The 18,376-nt window shown below is 35.6% G+C and overlaps 1 pseudogene; it reads right to left on the bottom strand.

Moving 5' to 3' along the window:
* Positions 1-11,242: 11,242 nt before the first annotated feature.
* Positions 11,243-12,495, bottom strand: LOC144251562 (induced myeloid leukemia cell differentiation protein Mcl-1-like; annotated as a pseudogene).
* Positions 12,496-18,376: the final 5,881 nt, after the last annotated feature.

Raw genomic sequence — 18,376 nt, 5'->3', positions numbered from 1 at the left:
AGTTGACTGTTACACATGTTCCTTCCAAATCATTAGCTTTAATGTTTTAGTCACTTAATGGAAGAACATTAAGACAAGGAAGATTGTTTCTTTATTTAACTCACTACAGCTATAATACAATTCATTGGGTCTTGGGTATATTTCTACTTGGGAATTCCTGTTTTTTTTTTTTTTAATTTGTATAATGACATGACAGAACTACTACTTAAAATCATTAAAAGTATAATTTAGTTAAACTCTGAAAATTTAGCTCATGAGTTTAAGTAAGTGGTTTTAGGCAAGTCCTAACATTAATTTCTCTGTGAAATGGGTAGGCAATTTGTTTAATATTCCAAACTGCCCCCTCCTGATAAGAGGAGGGGGCAGTTTGGAATATTTTCTCACATATACAGTTTCAAAGAACAGTAATGATTTCAATAGAAATTCTGGGATAATATAATCAAATCCTTAAATAACATGTCATAGCTAAGGAAAAAAAATAGAAAAATAGAAATACAAGATTTCTATTTTTTTAAAATCTATGTAAGGAGTTGCTAAATACTATCTGTAAAAGGAAATATAGTATCTTTTTTTTTTTTAATTTGCAGGGTACATACAGGGTACATACAGGGTACATTTCTGTTGCATGTTCTTATTTTTTTAAACCCTCTAAGAATGTAATAAATATTGTGAGCTCACAGAGTGCACAAAAGCAGCCTGTAGACCGTATCTGGCCCATATATTGTAGTTTGCCTGTCCGTCATCAAGTTATTCAATTCATGTTTTCACCACAGAAGGATATAACCATGCCTGGATGCATGGTTTCTCTTTTTCCTCCTCATATATGAAATTAAACTTACCATTAAAATACACAATAAATATCTCCTTTGTGACACTGCATTAGAGGGTACAAAGTTAACCATGAAGTTCTAATGATAAGGGAAGTTGAGATGGTTATGAAAGTAAACAAAAAATAAGACTGGAGGAAAATGGTGTTGATAGCTGAGAAGCTCCAGGACACCCTAGTGTAGAAGATGACTACTTGAGTAATTCTTAAAGGATCTGTGATCAACTTTCATTTCTTCATAGAAGTATAAGAGGGTAAATAGCTATATTTCCAGTTTTTTCTATAGCTAAGATGTATATGTATGACGTATGATGTAATTTTGGCCAAATTGATGAAATATGTTTGGAAGTTTCTGGGCAGGAAAACATTTTAAAAGAAGGTAGACTTGGCTTCCACATGCTGTTTTCCCCTACTTACTTCCATTCCTTTCTTTCTGGATATGAATGTGGAGGTGGTACTGGGAACAGGGATGTCATTTTGCCATCAAGAGGCATCAAAAAATATACAAATCTACAAAGAAGTCAGGGTTCCCCATGTTTCTGTAAAATCACATTACTAGGAATAGATGGTCACATCTAGATCTCTTTTATCATGAGAAAAACAAATTCCTTACTCATTTCAATCAAATTTTGCCAGCTCTGCATCAAAAGAGTAATAACTACAATCAATTAAAGATAACAAGAAATACAACATAGAAGACAATTGTTCATATGAACACCCAGCAGTGGATATCTTTGCTACACCTGCATGTATACCAAGTTTTCTTTTTTATTTCAAGGTTTTCCAGTCAGTGGCAAGCAGACAGGGAAAATTCAGGTTTCACAGCAAATAATTATTAACATAGATGATGGTAAGCCCACAGACACAATAGAAAGAACTAAAAAAGTTATATGCATGTATCCAAGTTTGTGTGTCTCATATCCTTTTGGTCTTTAACCTAATCTATTTTAAGTTGTTGGATTATTTATTTACTAAAATTAGTTGATAAAAACCAAAGGCTAAAGATACCTAAATATAACAATGCACATAAAACAAACACATATGTCTTGAAAGTTTATTTTCTTTATGATGATCTTCTTTGTAAGAAAATACTTCAAAAATACATCTCACTTATTGGTTCTAACACAGTGTTTGTAAACAATATAAGATGCATTCATTCCATAATAATAGTGCTTCTGCTATTGAAACTGTTTTAATCTGCCTTCTTCATCTTCTTTCTTATCCAAGATAAATAAGTCCAGTTTTTCTGTTTTTCAAGAGATGTGACATTTAGATTCTACACTTTCCAGAATGCTCTCTCATAGTTACCTTCCAGTTTACAAATTTTGTTCAAAATATGAGGTTCCAAATTTTAAAGGATACCATTAATAATTTGTAGAATGCAATATTTACGGGATGGAAAGAATGTAATATTTTCATTATAAAGACAAAAAAAATAGTATTCTGTTTGAAGGAAAAGTAAAAACAAAACAAAAAATTTAACAGGTTTTTATTTTTATTTTTTTTCTAAACTTGATGGTTTGGGAGAATAGTGTTAACTGCTTATGGCATCGTATGAAAGAGAAATTGACTTGGTTGTCAAACAAAAATACTTGTTTAAAGACTTACCCACGTGGAACTAGTTGTCAGGGATACCCCAATGAAACCCAGCAAGAGGCTGGCCCTCATGGATCCGTCCAGGTACTAAATCAGCAATCATACACTCAAACTTATCCCACTCTTATGAAACCATTTTCCAGGCCCACCTGGCTAGTAAAACAAGGACAGCCAGCCAGAACACTTCAGCAGCAAGGCGACCTGTCCACTGGTTTAGTTGTCCGACCTAAACTCTCTGAATGTAGCTGTTAGCAAAGTACTTCTCTTGCTAAATCCAGTCTTCAAAAACTGGAAGAGGTACTGACCTTTTCAAATACACGGACACAAAACAAGGGCACAAGGATTCTGAATAATAAAGACAATATGACACAGAAGAACAAAAAAAAGCACCAGGTATTGACTCTAAAGAAATTGAAATTTATGAATTTCCTGAAAAAGAATTCAAATTAATCCAGTTAGTTCAAATTAGGGAGCTTTGAGAGAATACACAGAGATAACTAAATTGTATCAGGAAAATGTGTACAAAATTAGTTATCTGATGGAGGCATGGGAAGCATAAAAAAAGAAGCAAACAAATCTGAAGATGAAGAGCAATGACTGAACTAAAGACTTCACAGAGAGTTTCAGGTCATTTGAAATACACAGTCAGAAAAAGGTGGAAAAAAAGAATGAAAAGGGATGAAAAAACCTTACGTGGATGATGTAATACCATCAAGTGAAACAACACAAACATTAAGAGAATTCAAAAGGAGCAGAGAGAAAGAATAAGATATAAAGCTCAATTAAAGAAATAATGACAGAAAATAATGGAGAGGGAAATAAATATCTAGATATATATAGCCCAAAGCATCTTAACTAAAGTATTAAAGAAATCTGGACCAATATACATTATAATAAAATTGTCACAAAATCAAAGTCAAGAAGAATTTTGAAAAGAGCAAGGGGAAAACAACTTCTTACATACAAGGAAACTTCTATATAGACATCAGACTTTTCAGTAGAAGCCTTGCAGACTGGGGTGATAGACTAAAAGTATTGATGGAAACTGCCAAACAAGATTATTTTATCTGAAAAGTTGTCTTTCAGAAATGAAAGAGAGATTAAAAAAAAATCTTTCCAAAACAAGCAAAAGTTGTAGGGGTTTATTAGCACTAAAAATTATAAAGGAAGTTCTTAAAATTCAAGCAAAAGGATATGAACAACATGAAAATTCATAAGAAATATTTAAGATATAGTCTAATTTGAAATACTCTAAAACAATTATGATTGTGCATGAATCACTTTTAACTATAATATGAAAGATAAAGGTATTAAAAATAGTATATTTTAATTAATTTTTAATGAACACACAATATAAAAGTATAACTCGTGATATCAAAAACATGAAATATGCAGAGTTGGAGCTAGAAACCCCAGTGACTTGGGAGGCTGAGGTAGGAGGATAGAAAGTTTGAGGCCAGCTTCAACAATTTGGCAAGACTCTCAGCAACTTAGTAAGACTCTGTCCTAAAATTAAAATAAATAATTAAACACAAAGGACTGGGGATGTATCTCTTGGGTTCAATTCACTGTATATACGTCACAAAAAAATTCAGGGCTGGGGATGTGTTTTTTAAAGCTATAGTGAGTTACTTGTAGGAAAAATACATTTGAGTCTGGTCTTTTTCCCCATTTGGTTAACTTATGTGTTTTCATTGGATAATTATTTATGGGTCATTATTAATTTTCTTTCTGTTGTATGGTTCCTTGTTTGATTCTACTTGTCTTGCTGACATCTTTTACTACTTCATATTTGTTTTTGTAGTGATATGCTTTAATTTCCATTTATCATTACTAAATCAGTAGAGGCTTTTTTGTGGGTATACAATGGTTATCATGATGCTTATACAAAACATTTTGTAGTTACAGTAGCTTTAAGAACATATATTGGCTGGAAACAAAGGAATGTGAAAAGACCAACCAAAAGAAAATAGTAGCAGTTACTTGCACCAGAAGAAATAGACTCAAGGTAAAAAACTGCAACAGGCAATAAGTCAATTTATCAAGAAGGTTAACATTTACATATATATGTTATGTGTGAGACATATGGAAGGTTGAATATTAAAGAATAAAAAATCTGAACATATTACTAATGGGTGTGAAATTGAATCAATAATCAAAATCCTTCAACCACGAAAAACCCAGTATCTAATGGCTTCATTGGTAATTAAAAAAAAAATTAAAGAATAATTGACACAATTCTTCTCAAATTTTTCCATAAAAAATAAAAGAAGATGGAACACTTCTGAACTCATTTTATATACCAGTATTACCCTTAAACCAAAACTAGGCAAGGGCTTTAAAAGATTAGAAAATTACAGGCCAATGTAGATGAACATAGATGTAAAAATCCTCAATAAAATGCTAGAACAATTAATTTAGTGCTTAAAAAGATCAAATACCAAGATTAAGTGTGATTTTTTCCTGGTATATAAGGATTATTCAATATAAGCAAATGAATAAATGTGATAAACTGCATTGACTGAATTAAGGAAAAACATCATAACCATCCAATAGATGCAGAAAAAAAGTCTTTGACAAAATTCAACATCCTTTCATAACAACCCTCTCAAGAAAAGAGGTACAGAAGGAATGTCCCTTAACATAATGAAGGCTATGTATGATATGCCCACAACTAGCATCACAACAAATGATAAAAAATTAAAAAAAAATCTCTAATAACAGGAACAAGACAAGAGTGCCCACTCTGACCATTTCTATTCAACATGATATTGGAATTATAGGCAGAGAAATTAGGCTCTTATTGCCTAATTCCTAAGAAGAAAAAAAATCATAAAATTTGAAAGGAAAGAATAAAATTGTCTCTGTTCATTGATGACATGATATTATAACAGGGCACCATAAAGACTACAGGAAAACTTTTAGAAGTAACAAGCAAATGTAGCAAGGTTTCAGGATACTATCAACATTCAAATACCACATTATTTCTGTACAATAATAATGAATGTTCTAAAAAGGTAGTAAGAGCATACACAATTTACCATATCATCAATGAAAACACATAGAATGCAGTATAACTAAAGAAATGACAGATATACAAACTGAAAACTCTAAGACAATAATTCAATAAATTGAAGAAGTAATTGAAAATTGAAAATACCTTAGATTCATAACTAATTGAAATTTGAAAGATTCATGAATTTGAAGAATGAATATTACTAAAAGGGATTTGCGCCTTCAGTGCAATTTCTATCAAAATGCCAAATACATTTTTTCAAAGAAACAGAAAAAAGAATCCAAATTTCTATAAAACCATAAAAGTCCCAAATAGCTAAAGTAATCATAACAAAGAAAAATTAAGTTGGAGGCACCAAGTAACTCAAAGTACACTACAGTACTATGGCAATCAAAATAACGTAGCACTAGTATATTAAAAAAAAAAACACATAAACCAATGGAATGGAAAGTTAAGATCAGAAATAAATCCATGTATTTAATGTTAATTGGTCTTTGACAAAGTTTCCAAAAACACTCAATGAAGAAAAGACAGTGTCTTCAACAAATGGTGATGCCATACTGTATATCTCTGTTCATAGAATGAATTTGGACCATTCTCTCACACCCTAAATAAAAATCATCTCAAAATGGAATAATGAATTAAAATAATACACCCAAATGAAAACTACTGGAATAAAATATAAGGAGAAAGCCACATGATATGGGTCTGGACAATGATATTTTGATATGGACAGAAAAGCACAGTAAATAAAAGTAAGAATAGGCAAATGAGATTACCTTAAGCTAAAAATCTTCTGTACAGCTGAGAAAACAATCAACAGAGAAAACAGATGATCAACAGAATGGGAGAAAATATTTGCAAGCAATATATCTAATAATAAGTTATAACTGAAATACATTAGGAACTCAAATGATTTACTAGGAAGAATGTGAATTACCCTATTAAAAACTGGAAAAGGGATGTGAACAGACATTTCTCCAAAGGGGATTTACCAATGGCCCAGAATGGCCCAGGAGGTCTGTGAAAAATGCTTAATCAAGTTTTTATCAGAGATTGGGCACAATGATTCTCACCTGTAGTCCCAAGTGACTCAAGAGGCTGAGATAGGAGGATTATAAGTTTGAGGGTATCCTCAGCAACTTAGTGAGAGCCTCAGCAACTTAGTAAATGTCGCCTAAAAAATAATAAAAAAGTAAAAAATAAAAAGGACTGGGGATGAAGCAACATGACAAAGTACTCATATGTTCAATCCCCAGTATATATATGTATGTATATATATATATATATATATATATATCTATGATATATATGTATGTACATATATATTATAGAAATATAAACCCAAACCAAAATAAGATTCAACCTCACAACTATTAGAATGGCTGTGATACAAAGACAAAAAATAAGTGTTGTTGAAGCTATAGAGAATGGGGAAGTGTTGCACACTGTTAGAGGGAATGCAAAGTGGTTCAGTTATTATGGAAAACAGGAATGGGATTCCTCAAAAAATTACAAATAGAACTACCATATGATCAATCAATCTCACTATTGCCTACCTATCCAAAAGTGATGAAACCAGTGTGTTGAAGAGATAGCTGAAGTATCATGTTAACAGTAGTATTATTCACAGTAGTAAAGGTATGGAATCAACCAATGGATCCACATGTGTATGTGTATATGTATACATGTAATGGACTTTTATCTAGTCATATAAAAGAAGGAACTTTTGTCATTTGTAACACCATGGATGAAGGACTTATGCTAAGTGAACTAAACTAGGCAGAGAGAGACAAGTACTGTATGATCTAACTTGTATGTGGAATCTAAAATTTTTAACTCATAGAAACAGAGAGTAGAATGGTGGTTGGCAGGGCCTGGGTGTTGGGGAAAAAAGAAGATGTTGGTCAAAGGGCAAAGAGTTTCAGTTATGCAGGATGAATAAATTTTGGAGCTCTAATATAGTATAGTTAATATAATTAATGCTATATTAGATGCTGGAAATTTAATAAGAGAGTAGATTCCAGGTGTTCTCACTACATATACAGGCATGCACGGGCACATTATGTGAGGTGATAGACATTAATTATTTTGATTATGGTAATTATTTCACAATGTATACATAATCAAAATATCACATTGGGTACAATAAATGTATAAATATTTATTTGTAAATTATAACAACAAAACTTAGAAAAAAAATAAAAATAATATGAGTTTTAATTATCTAGACAGTAGGGTTATAATAGTAGTAATTGAATTAAAAGCAGCAGTGGTTATAGTAGTAGAATTAATAGTTTGCATTTACCAAATGCTTTCTTTATGCCACTCAGTGTTCTAAGTGCTTTATATAGAAACTCACTGACTCTTCACATCAACCCAAAGAAAAATTGAATGCAATTACCCAAGAAACAGAAATAGAAATAGGCTAGGAAATAACATACAGATGATAGTAAAATCCATCTAGAGTTATCTTAACATTAAGACAATTTAAATATGTCATTTATTTTTATCACTCATGTTCCAAGTGTATATATTCTAAACTCCATTTGTTTTAATAACATGCTTATTAATAGATTTGAAAGTTTTCTTGCTTGAAATAATTTTTATGCAACTTGAAATATGAAACACTGATACTTAATGGGTGCACCATTTAAAGGATGCATTTTCCACCATGATGAACAACATTCCTGTATTAAAGATGGCACTGTGCCCATGTCACATCTACTGTTGAAGTGATCACAGCTGTAACAATTGGCAACCACAAATATTAATCACATTCCCAATTGTTATGATCTTTACGTCTTTCTTTTTCTGTCTAGGCCATTTGAAGTGGAGAGGGGAAAAGCACATTTCAGTCACTGGGGAAACCTGAGACTCTTGCTCCAAACCATCTGATCAGAAAAGAGGTGGAGACATCAGGACCTTCGTAATGTGAGGCTGCCTGAGGCACATGGGGTATGTGGAAGAACTAGAAAAACTAGGGTGCTGATAAAGTTAAATTATTTATGTATCTATTCAGGAACTTGGCAGGTCATTTCTATTCTTCATGATCTCTTTCTTAGCCTTATGACAAATGTGAATGGTAATCCAAACAAAAACATGGTAAAATGGGGGAAATAATTTCCTTCTTGAACTTTCTTGGTTTATTTAAAGCTTTATTGGAGCAAACATAATAAAAATTCAAAAGGGAAAAAATCAAGTGTCATCAGTATTTAAAAGCAAATTCTTTCAGAAAATTTATATACGAGGATGAATTGATGTCTATTTTTAAACTGAACACACCTGAATTAGTCCCATTGAAGCATCATGACAAGGTTACACACTTCATTATTTTGCTGCTTTTTTTAGTAATTTTGTTCATAAAATATCAGTTTGGTTTTGGTGGGAAGGAGTAGTTTTGCCTGTCTTGTACAAAGCTCCGGGGTTTGGGCAGTGTCCTATCTGATGGGATAATTGTTTCTTTTTTATTTCATAGCATCACTTGGGGTATGAGTGTGTGTTTTTTCCTTCCTTATCAACCACCATATTTTTCCTCTTCAGAGTTATAGACTTTATCTCGAACTTCTGTTTGGCACAACTAAATTGTTTTTGAGATTATTCTGCTTCAGTGATGGGTGTGGTTTTGTGGGGTTTTTTGTTTGTTTGTTTTCTTTTTAAAAATTTTATAAAGTTAAATTTGTCACCCCATCTCTCCAGCATTGTTTGAGAACTTAAAAAGAAGCTCTGGAAATTTTTGCCTTATGCATTGATCTTAGAAAGAAAAGTAATTTGGAACCAGAACTCTTTCAGCCAGAAAGAAACAATCTGTAATATTACTAGGTTCAGTGCCCTCATCAGATACTCAGGGCAAACAGAAGCTCAGAGATGTTGGATGTGATTAGTCTAAGCCTACCTTCTGGTTAGTGGGAGAAATTACCAAGTGTCTAGGTAATTAAAACTCAAAACTAGTTTTACCAGCTCCCTATTCATGCATAAAGTCAACATTTTCTAGTATTAATAAAAGAGAGTGCAGAAGTTTTGCAAATGTTAATTTTAACTAATTATAAACATAATCTTTGGAGGGGAAAGCTAACTAATGAAAACTGCTACCCAATACCATTAAGTTTAGAGATTTAATTTTGTTTTTTACAATTTATTTTATTTTTATCAGTATTTCTTTTATTGATGTATGAGGCTTAAACCTGTGTTTGAACAAGCAAGCCTCATAATAGCACCATAGTTAGACTCTAGCCTGCTTTTCCAAGCCATCATTTTACAACTTTTTTTTTTTTTGAGAGAGAGAGAGAGAGAGAGAGAGAGAGAGAGAGAGAGAGAGAGAGAGATTGATTTTTAATATCTGTTTTTCATGTTTGGGCGGATACAACATCTTTGTTTGTATGTGGTGCTGAGGATGGAACCCGGGCCACACGCATGCCAGGCAAGTGCTCTACCCCTTGAGCCACGTCCCCAGCCCATCATTTTACAACTTATTAAGCAAACAAGGAATCAAATGTCTTTCATCCACCTAATGTTATCTTTTTATAAACAATGCTAATAAGTCCCACTTGGAACAGCTGAAAATCTTTCAGTAAAAGCTTTAAAGATGAGCTCATTCACTCAGTTTAAATTTTACCAGTTAAATCAGGTCAAACGTAAGGAACTCAAATGATTAGTTGCCTAATCAGATCCTATTATTTTTAAGTCACTAGCCTACTCCCCCACCCCTAAAAACCACCTCTCAAAACTCCACTTAGACTCAATTATTGAAAACCCATACATAACCAAGTGAAAGGATTAATTTTCATTCCACAACTTCTCAATCCCAGGTTTTCAAAGAAAAACCTATCTAAGGAATACTTACCAATACCAGATTGGAAAATTAAAGCCTACATAGTTATAAATCAGATTTGTCCCACTACAACCAGGTTGCATACAACTACAAACTGGTTCTGTATATACTCTAGAACTGACCTGGAGAAAGTTTAGAATAGAAAAGCTGTAAGAAGAAATAGATTCCTAACTACAGAAGTTACAATTTTCAAAATTTAAATTCAAGACTTTTCTCCCTTTGTGTTCACAGAAATATTTTCTCTGTAAAAATACACACATTTTTACAGACAAATACATTTACAAGCTGTTTCTGTCCTAAAAATGAGAATATTCCACATGTGTAACTAAATGAGCCTTAACTCAATTATTCATGGCCATTACTATGCTAATGAGACTCATTCAAATCAAGCCAAAGTAGAACAGGCATAAAAGTCCTGAACACTTGGGTCTTCTATTCAAGAAAATATACCCTGGGAAGCTAATCACAGAGGAAAAGCTTCCCTTCACTGGTGCATAGTAATGAGGCTTCTAGTCATAGCTCAATTACTTGTAGCTTAAGTTATTCTTTACAGATCACTGGCATCTTAGTGCTTCTCTTTTCACACTATGGGAAATTAATGAATTTGGAGGGCATATTTAATGAATTTTATGACTAGCCTGGCTACTGACCACTCTTCTGGTTCTAGACAAGGAAATTAAGTTTTTCGACTAAATCTAACATTCCCCCTCTGTGGCCTCCCAGTTTGCTTGGTGCTGAAAGTGAACTTTGCTTCTTTCATACAGTGAAATCTTCAAGGGGGATTACTTTTCCCATGTATTTATTCTTCTTAGACATAATCCTCTTGCCACTTGCTTTCTGGCTAGGTTGCTAGAGTGACGCTCTTGGAGGTTACAGTCTGGGCAGCTTGAAGTCCAACTTCATAAATACATTTGATCTCACAGAAATTTTGGTGTCTGGAGTTGGTAAACAGTCAACTATTGTACTTACAAGGCTATCTTATTAGATACACCAAACCAGCTCCTACTGAGCAACACTTGCAAAAGCTAGCAGCACATTTCTGGTGCCGCCTTATAGGTCCTTTATGTGGAAGGACTCCACAAACCCATCCCAGCCTCTTTGTTTGACAAGCTAGTCCCATTTTGTCCTTAGGAGCATGTCTGTGATACTTTCTGCTAAGGGTTCAATGCAGCATTCTTGGTTTATGCTCTTCAAGTGTTTGGCCACAAAGGCACCAAAAGAAATGAGAGTCACAATCCTGCCCCAGTTTGTTACTCTGTCACTGAAAACAAGGACAATCACGCGAGACAGACTTTTGACATCATCCTCGTTTTTGATGTCCAGCTTCCGAAACATGCCTGGGGAGAAAAGCACGCACGCCCTCGTGGCCCCTTTGTCTGGGCCGGGCAGAGGTTGCCTGCCCACGCGGGAGGTCGCTCTACACAGGCGCTACCGAGCTGGGGCGGCCACACTCTATTGCCATCCCCCCCTTCCGCGTCTCTGGACAGCACTGCACTTCCAAAAGCACCCGTCCGGCGGCCCCGCAAGGCCCTTAGGTCCGCCCGGCGCCGCCTTACCTTGGAAGGCTGTCTCGTGGTTGCGCTGCACTCCTTCGGTTGATCCGCCGCAGGGTCTCCAGTGCCTTCCTGCTGGCGGCCACCGACCCGCTGGTCGCCGCCAGTCCTCCTCCTCCTCCTCCTCCTCCTCCTCCTCCTCCTCCTCCTCCTCCCCCTCCCCCTCCTCCTCCTCCTCCTCCTCCCCCTCCTCCTCCTCCTCCTCCCCCTCCTCCCCCTCCCCCTCCTCCCCCTCCCCTCCCCCTCCTCCTCCTCCCCCTCCTCCTCCTCCTCCTCCCCCTCCTCCTCCTCCTCCCCCTCCCCCTCCCCCTCCTCCTCCTCCCCCTCCCCCTCCCCCTCCTCCTCCTCCCCCTCCTCCTCCTCCCCCTCCTCCTCCTCCCCCTCCTCCTCCTCCCCCTCCTCCTCCTCCCCCTCCTCCTCCTCCCCCTCCTCCTCCTCCGGCAGCGGCGTCGAGGGCAGCGTCCTGCGCCTGCGCGGCTGGAGAGCTAGCGTTGGCGCTTCTGCCAGAGAGCGCGCCGGCTTCCCCTCCCCCTGCCTCTTGCTGGGCCTATGCCCCCTTCTCGGCTGCTGATAGCTGTGCTCCTGGCGGGGTGGCGCCACCCCTGGCCCCCAGCCCCGCGCCCCTGCAATAGAGGTTTAGTCCAATGACCTTGTTCCTCTTAAAGCCGAACATCCCAAGCCGCCTCCACTGTGAGACTATGGAGGCTTGGACTGCTCACTCGAAGGAGGTAGAAGTAAGTAGTCTACAATTTATTTTTAACTAGATGTGATAAGAGGCTGAGATACATAATACTATGTGAATATATTCTCACGTAAATAATGAATTCTGGAGAGCTATTAGCATTCTATTGAGAAATTTCACCATTTTGCCTATTGTCTCATTTTAAGCAACAAATTTTATGCGAAAACTTTCTCCATAAATTACAAAATGGGGGACACTAGTTTCACTCCAGGGGAATTACCGTGTTTAGACTGGAATTCTAATTATCAAGGCATTTTTTCATCGATGTAATAAAGAGTAGTGGAAGATTTTTCAATTCTTTGAACCAGACCACATATATATATTAATCTTGATAAATCTGATGTTTTTAATCAAACATTGAACTCATAGAAGCAAATGGTAGAAGGGTGGATGCCAGAGGCTGGAGATTGGGGTGAGGAGCTAGGGAAATGTTGATCGAAGGTACAAAGCTTCATTTACATAGGATAAATAAGTTCAGGAGACCTATTATAGAGATGACTATAAACTAATAATAATGTATAATGGAAAATTTCTAAGAGAATAGATCTTAAATGTTGTCACAACAAAAAAATTGATAACTATATGAGGTAATGTGTACATTAATTAGTTTGATTTAACCATTTCACAATGTATTCATATAGCAAAACAATACATTGTGTACTGCAAATATATGCAATAATTATTTTAAAAATATACCTTAAAATAAATAAAAAAGCCTCCTTAAAAAAAAAAAAAACTTTTATTTTATTTATTTTTATATGGTCCTGAGGCTCAAACCTCTCAGACCTCACACATGCTAGGTCTGCGCTCTACCGCTCAGCCACAACCCCAGCCCTGAAATAAGCCTCCTTAAGACTGAAGAACATAACATGAGGCATTTTCTGAGGGCTCTTCCCTGTTTGTGGTGTAGCCCTTTACAGTCTTCTGCTTTCTTTCACACATGGCTTTCAGTGCACCATCCTGAGTAGCAATTAGTGCTAACATTGTGGATTGCAGGTGGAGGAAATAAGGCCATAGTGTCTCAAGAAGTTTAGAAGATACCAACGCATGTACAGGGTAGCATTGGTTTTGGAGCCAATATGCTTACACTCTGCCCTTGTGTTTCTAATTCTCTGATAAATAATGGAAGTGCTTCTGTCATGCATGGTGATAGGACCCTGATCAAGGAACATGATCAGACCAGAATTTTCAAAAGATTCATCTGGATAGATGGAAGGAGCACTTTCAATGAGTGGTAAGCTGCCCTGAGGCCATCCAATAATAAGTATTTTATGATAAGTAAATATTAGCATATAACATAACTCTATTATATTATTGTAAATAATATAAATTATTGCTAACTAAAAGTAACAACCAAATTCTGAATTTTGAGCCATTCAGTCTTCAAGAACTTAGTAACCTCTGAGAAAATAGTAAGCTTGCTATTTGCTAATAAATGGTGGTTAATATTGTTATTTTACTTGGATTATAAAGAGGGATGGAAATATAGATAATTTGATCTTCAAAATTATTTGTTTATTTTATATCATGTATCAGTGGAATGAGAACTCATGGGGCTTTGGAAGTTCTGTATTTGGTACCATTTTTTGAATAGGCAGTAAGGACCCCTATTCTGGGCTCTGTGTTTTAGTGGGCTCTTTTCTTGTCCACTTCCAGTTGTACCACTCACCAAAGGATGATTTATCTTTGGGATTAATGGACCAGCTGGAGCTCACACCATCCCATTATTTTTAGTAATGGTCTGGGATCCCAGACCTTGACTTTTCAGACCCCTCCAGACTTGTGTCTGCTTCTAGGGTATGTGAATGCTCCCTTCCCGTCTTCCTGCCCACTGATGTTATCTTACCATACAGGTATATATGCTTCTAAGCTTAAGGGAGTGGTCTACAGGCAGCTTTGTATGCATATATGGGGTATACACACGTGAATCTCAATTAACCTCAATTAACTCACCTTTTCTGGGAGTCTTCTTTTATACTCTCATCTCGAGTCCCTCAGATATTTATGATGAGGTCTTGTACATAAAGAAATGTCCTCATTTTACAGATCCTGAATAAATATTGCTTGCATAAAAGGTCCTATTAGTTGTGTGCATTGGAATGGCTCTGACGTTCACATGAACTCCCTCCTAGGGCAAGATGAACACTGGGATGGAATGAGAAAAGGAGGAAGCTAGGGCTTCACACTGCAATCTGGGGGCTGGAGACTAGGGAATGACTCTCTTCCCTGCCAAATACTGATGTGGAATAATAAGGAATCTGTGATTTAATTCAAACATGACCTTCTAGGTTATTATGAAGGTGTATTTTTCAAGTGTGGAGGATAAAATTTATTTTTACTTCCTAGTTATACTTTATAAATGGTGCTACACTAGTAAAGACTTAAAAAGAGGCTCTTGGAAAATAAACAAATATTCAGGCAAAGACCTATTGAGTTCTAGTGTTTGCTATTTATTGTGACCAAAATGCTTCTACTATGATTTTTTTCTCTCTACCATTGACACGTTACTGAATTTGAATTTGGAAAATGATGCATATAAACAGCACTCTTCAGCTTAGAAGACCTGGCTCTAGCCCATCACTATTTACAATTTTATGTATTCATACATGTGGGTGGTGTAGGAATCTCAATTAACCTCAATTAACTCAGCTTGGCTGTGAGTCTCCAAGTATGTATTTTAATGTTGCTACCATGCCAAAAGTGAGCCTTCTCACCCTCCTCAATATATTCTTAGCAGTTAGATTTTTTGTTTTCTTTCTTTTTTTTTCTACTTTGTAGTGCCACAAGTAGCTTTTGTTTTACCTACTATTTCCCATTTGAGTTTTTAAAAACTCAAATGCCTAAGAAAAAAACTTCTTTTAAACATAGCAAAGACCTTGTCTGTGAGTCTTCCTTTATACTATCAAAAAATGCAGTCCTTTCTCCAAAAGATTTGTAAAAAGGAAAGTCTTATGATCAGATGATAAAAATATTGGAAATTCATCTGGATGGGCTGCTGAGTGAAAACACAGATTTGTCAATATGGGCATCAACTTAAAGACAGAGCCCAGGAAAATCTTCAGTAAATTAGAAGTATAAGTGTAAATGATAGAAGTATAATTTGTGAGTTGAAAGAGCTGTGAACATTTTCTTATTTAATTTTCTAGATGGTGAGCATGAAATACTTCTAAGTGAAAGTAGAACTGGAAATTACCAGGGGACAGTCTAGGTATGGGTTAGGAAATAGTACATTATTAAATAACTACAAATGTCAGTGCCTTAAGACAGCAGTGAGTATTTTTTTTCACATATACCACATGCCCATCATGGATGTTCTATGAACTTCAGGATCAAGATTGATGAAGCCTCTACTCCCTGAACATCACCAGATGATGTGTCAGAGAGAAAATAAGCATGTCTCATGATGCCTGGAATTTAAAGTCTTCTACTGCAAGTGTCTCATAATAATATTACAACATTTTTGTTAGTCAGTGGTCATGCATCCCTTCAATGGGATAGGACTGCAATCCTATTGTGTTCTTTGAAGGAGGAAAACTGGAATATTTTGAACAGTCCCTATGTATGGATCCTTATTAGTCGTACAATCATTGACAATTTTTAAACGTGTCAACTCATAGACTCTAAGAGTAAACATGGAATATACACAAAGACCTTTAGAAATAAGATGCTCTGAGGATGAAAATTATAGAAAATACATTTGGAAAATTACCATGTGACTCAGTGGCTGAAAAATTTCTCCCACCCTGGAGACCAAGCTCTTGTGAGATAATGTTATTAAGATGTCTAAAGAAAGGACTGGTTGGAATGTGAGAAAACATTGATTAACAGGGTTTGAAGGAAGAAAACAGCATCCCTCTTGTACCAGCCCAAGGATTTTGCAGTATACCTGACAAAGAATTAATTTCTACAGCATGGATCCAATAATATTTGAGACCTACAAATACTTTTCCTTGATCAAACTGTTTTTGAATCACAATTTGATTTCCATGATTTTTTTTCCTAGATGGAGAGAAGAAATGGATCAGGTCAATATGAATATTTTACATTTGTAATTTAGAATTCTCATAATTCAATAAATTGATCTCTAGATTATATGCTTTAATTAAGATGATGTGAGGGAGTCTCAGTAAATGTTTTCAACTCTAGGAGGCTGACATTTTATGTGTATGCATGGACAGTACTTGAATGTGGTAAATACGCAGAAGGTGCTATTCCCTAAGGCCTTCTCTTTATCAGCCATGTAACTTCTGGCACAATCTGACTTCTATCACCCTGCAAAAGATAGTTCTTGCATGCTTTTCTGTTGATAAACTTATCTCCAAGCATAATGTGAAGAGTACTGGTTATCTTTTTTTTATTTTATTCTTGTAAATTTAATAAGCCACACTGAATCTTATATGTATATATAATTTATAACTATAATTTTATAATGATGTTGAATTATAAGTTCTCTTATGTACTCTAATACTTTGCATAGATGTGGAAAGATTTCAATTTAGATATCACAAATCTAAATCAATTATCATTTTTATTTACAATAATAAAACTGACCTGTTGAACTAAGATGCTAAATTATCTTGAACTAAAATTAACAAATATGAACAGATTCCTTCCTGACATAAACTATAAATATTGTGGGTTTGATCTTATTATGTCGCTAGGCTTAAATCTAAATTAACCCAAACTCAAAGTTTGGGTTGTTATCGAGGTCGGTGGACTTGAGGGAGGCAGATCATCTGTCGGGGAACTCATGGCACCACTGGGCTAAAGTTGAGACTGTCGGGCAACAATTTGGCTCCTCATGGTTGTTCCTGAATATCAGAGAGAATGAAGGTTGCTAAGGACAGTCTATACTCTGGAGTGCCTCCTAGGACTGCCACACCCAGGGGCAAGAGTTAGAGAAGACTTCAGCAACCTTAGAACTCAGAGGCCACAGACTTATGAAAGTTTAGATCAAGTCACGACAAATAAGTCTGGCCTTTTGAACAACTGAGTGGAAGGAGACTCCACAGAGTGAGTAATAGAGGAAGGAAGTTATAAATATCAAGTATGACACTTCCTCATAGCAAAAATGAGGACTGTAGGAGCTACTCATTTTCTTCTTACTCACTATGTCTTTTTTTTCTGGTTATCTTCTTAATGAGATCTCTTCTTTGCCCAGAGAAAGCACACTAGTGGTACCTAGTCCCATGGCTAGCAAGACAGGGCATCTCCTTGTTGAGATTCATGTAACATTGGTCTGGATCCTACAGATTCTCCACATAATTAACTGATTTCTTCTTATTAATCTCTGGGAAAATTCTAGGAGATCCAGTGGGACTCAAGGGAACTTTGCTGCCAGTTTTCTTGTACCTGCTGTATGAAGCTTTTCTGCAAGACAGCAGTCAGGTGACTTCAAAAGAGAAACAGATAATTTGGTTTGCTGCTTTACTGTTTAGCAAATGAAGTACTCTGCAGGCTGTTTTGTATTTGTGAGGTATTTTTTTGACTACTAGAACAAGTGACTTAAAAATATGCCTGGGAAAACGGATTTAGGATTGAATAATATGTTGTATTTGACAAATTTAGAATAAAATTGGAAGAAAATATATATTCTACATTGAGATCTCTCAAGAACATGGCCCAGCACATGCAATTCTGTGGGAAATTTTATCATTTGGAGAGAGTATATTTAAGTTATTTACTCACTTGAGCAAATTTAGCTAGAGAGAATGTATTTATGTCATTTACTCACTTGAGAAAATTTAACTAGATCTTAAATCTCACATAGTTGTTTTATCCAGATGCATTTATAAGACTCCCCCCACCCAAG

Source organism: Urocitellus parryii, unplaced genomic scaffold, assembly GCF_045843805.1.
Source record: "Urocitellus parryii isolate mUroPar1 unplaced genomic scaffold, mUroPar1.hap1 Scaffold_107, whole genome shotgun sequence".
NCBI classification, from domain to species: Eukaryota; Metazoa; Chordata; class Mammalia; order Rodentia; family Sciuridae; genus Urocitellus; species Urocitellus parryii.
Note: the sequence above shows the minus strand (reverse complement) of the source record. Positions and strands in the feature narration are given on the sequence as shown.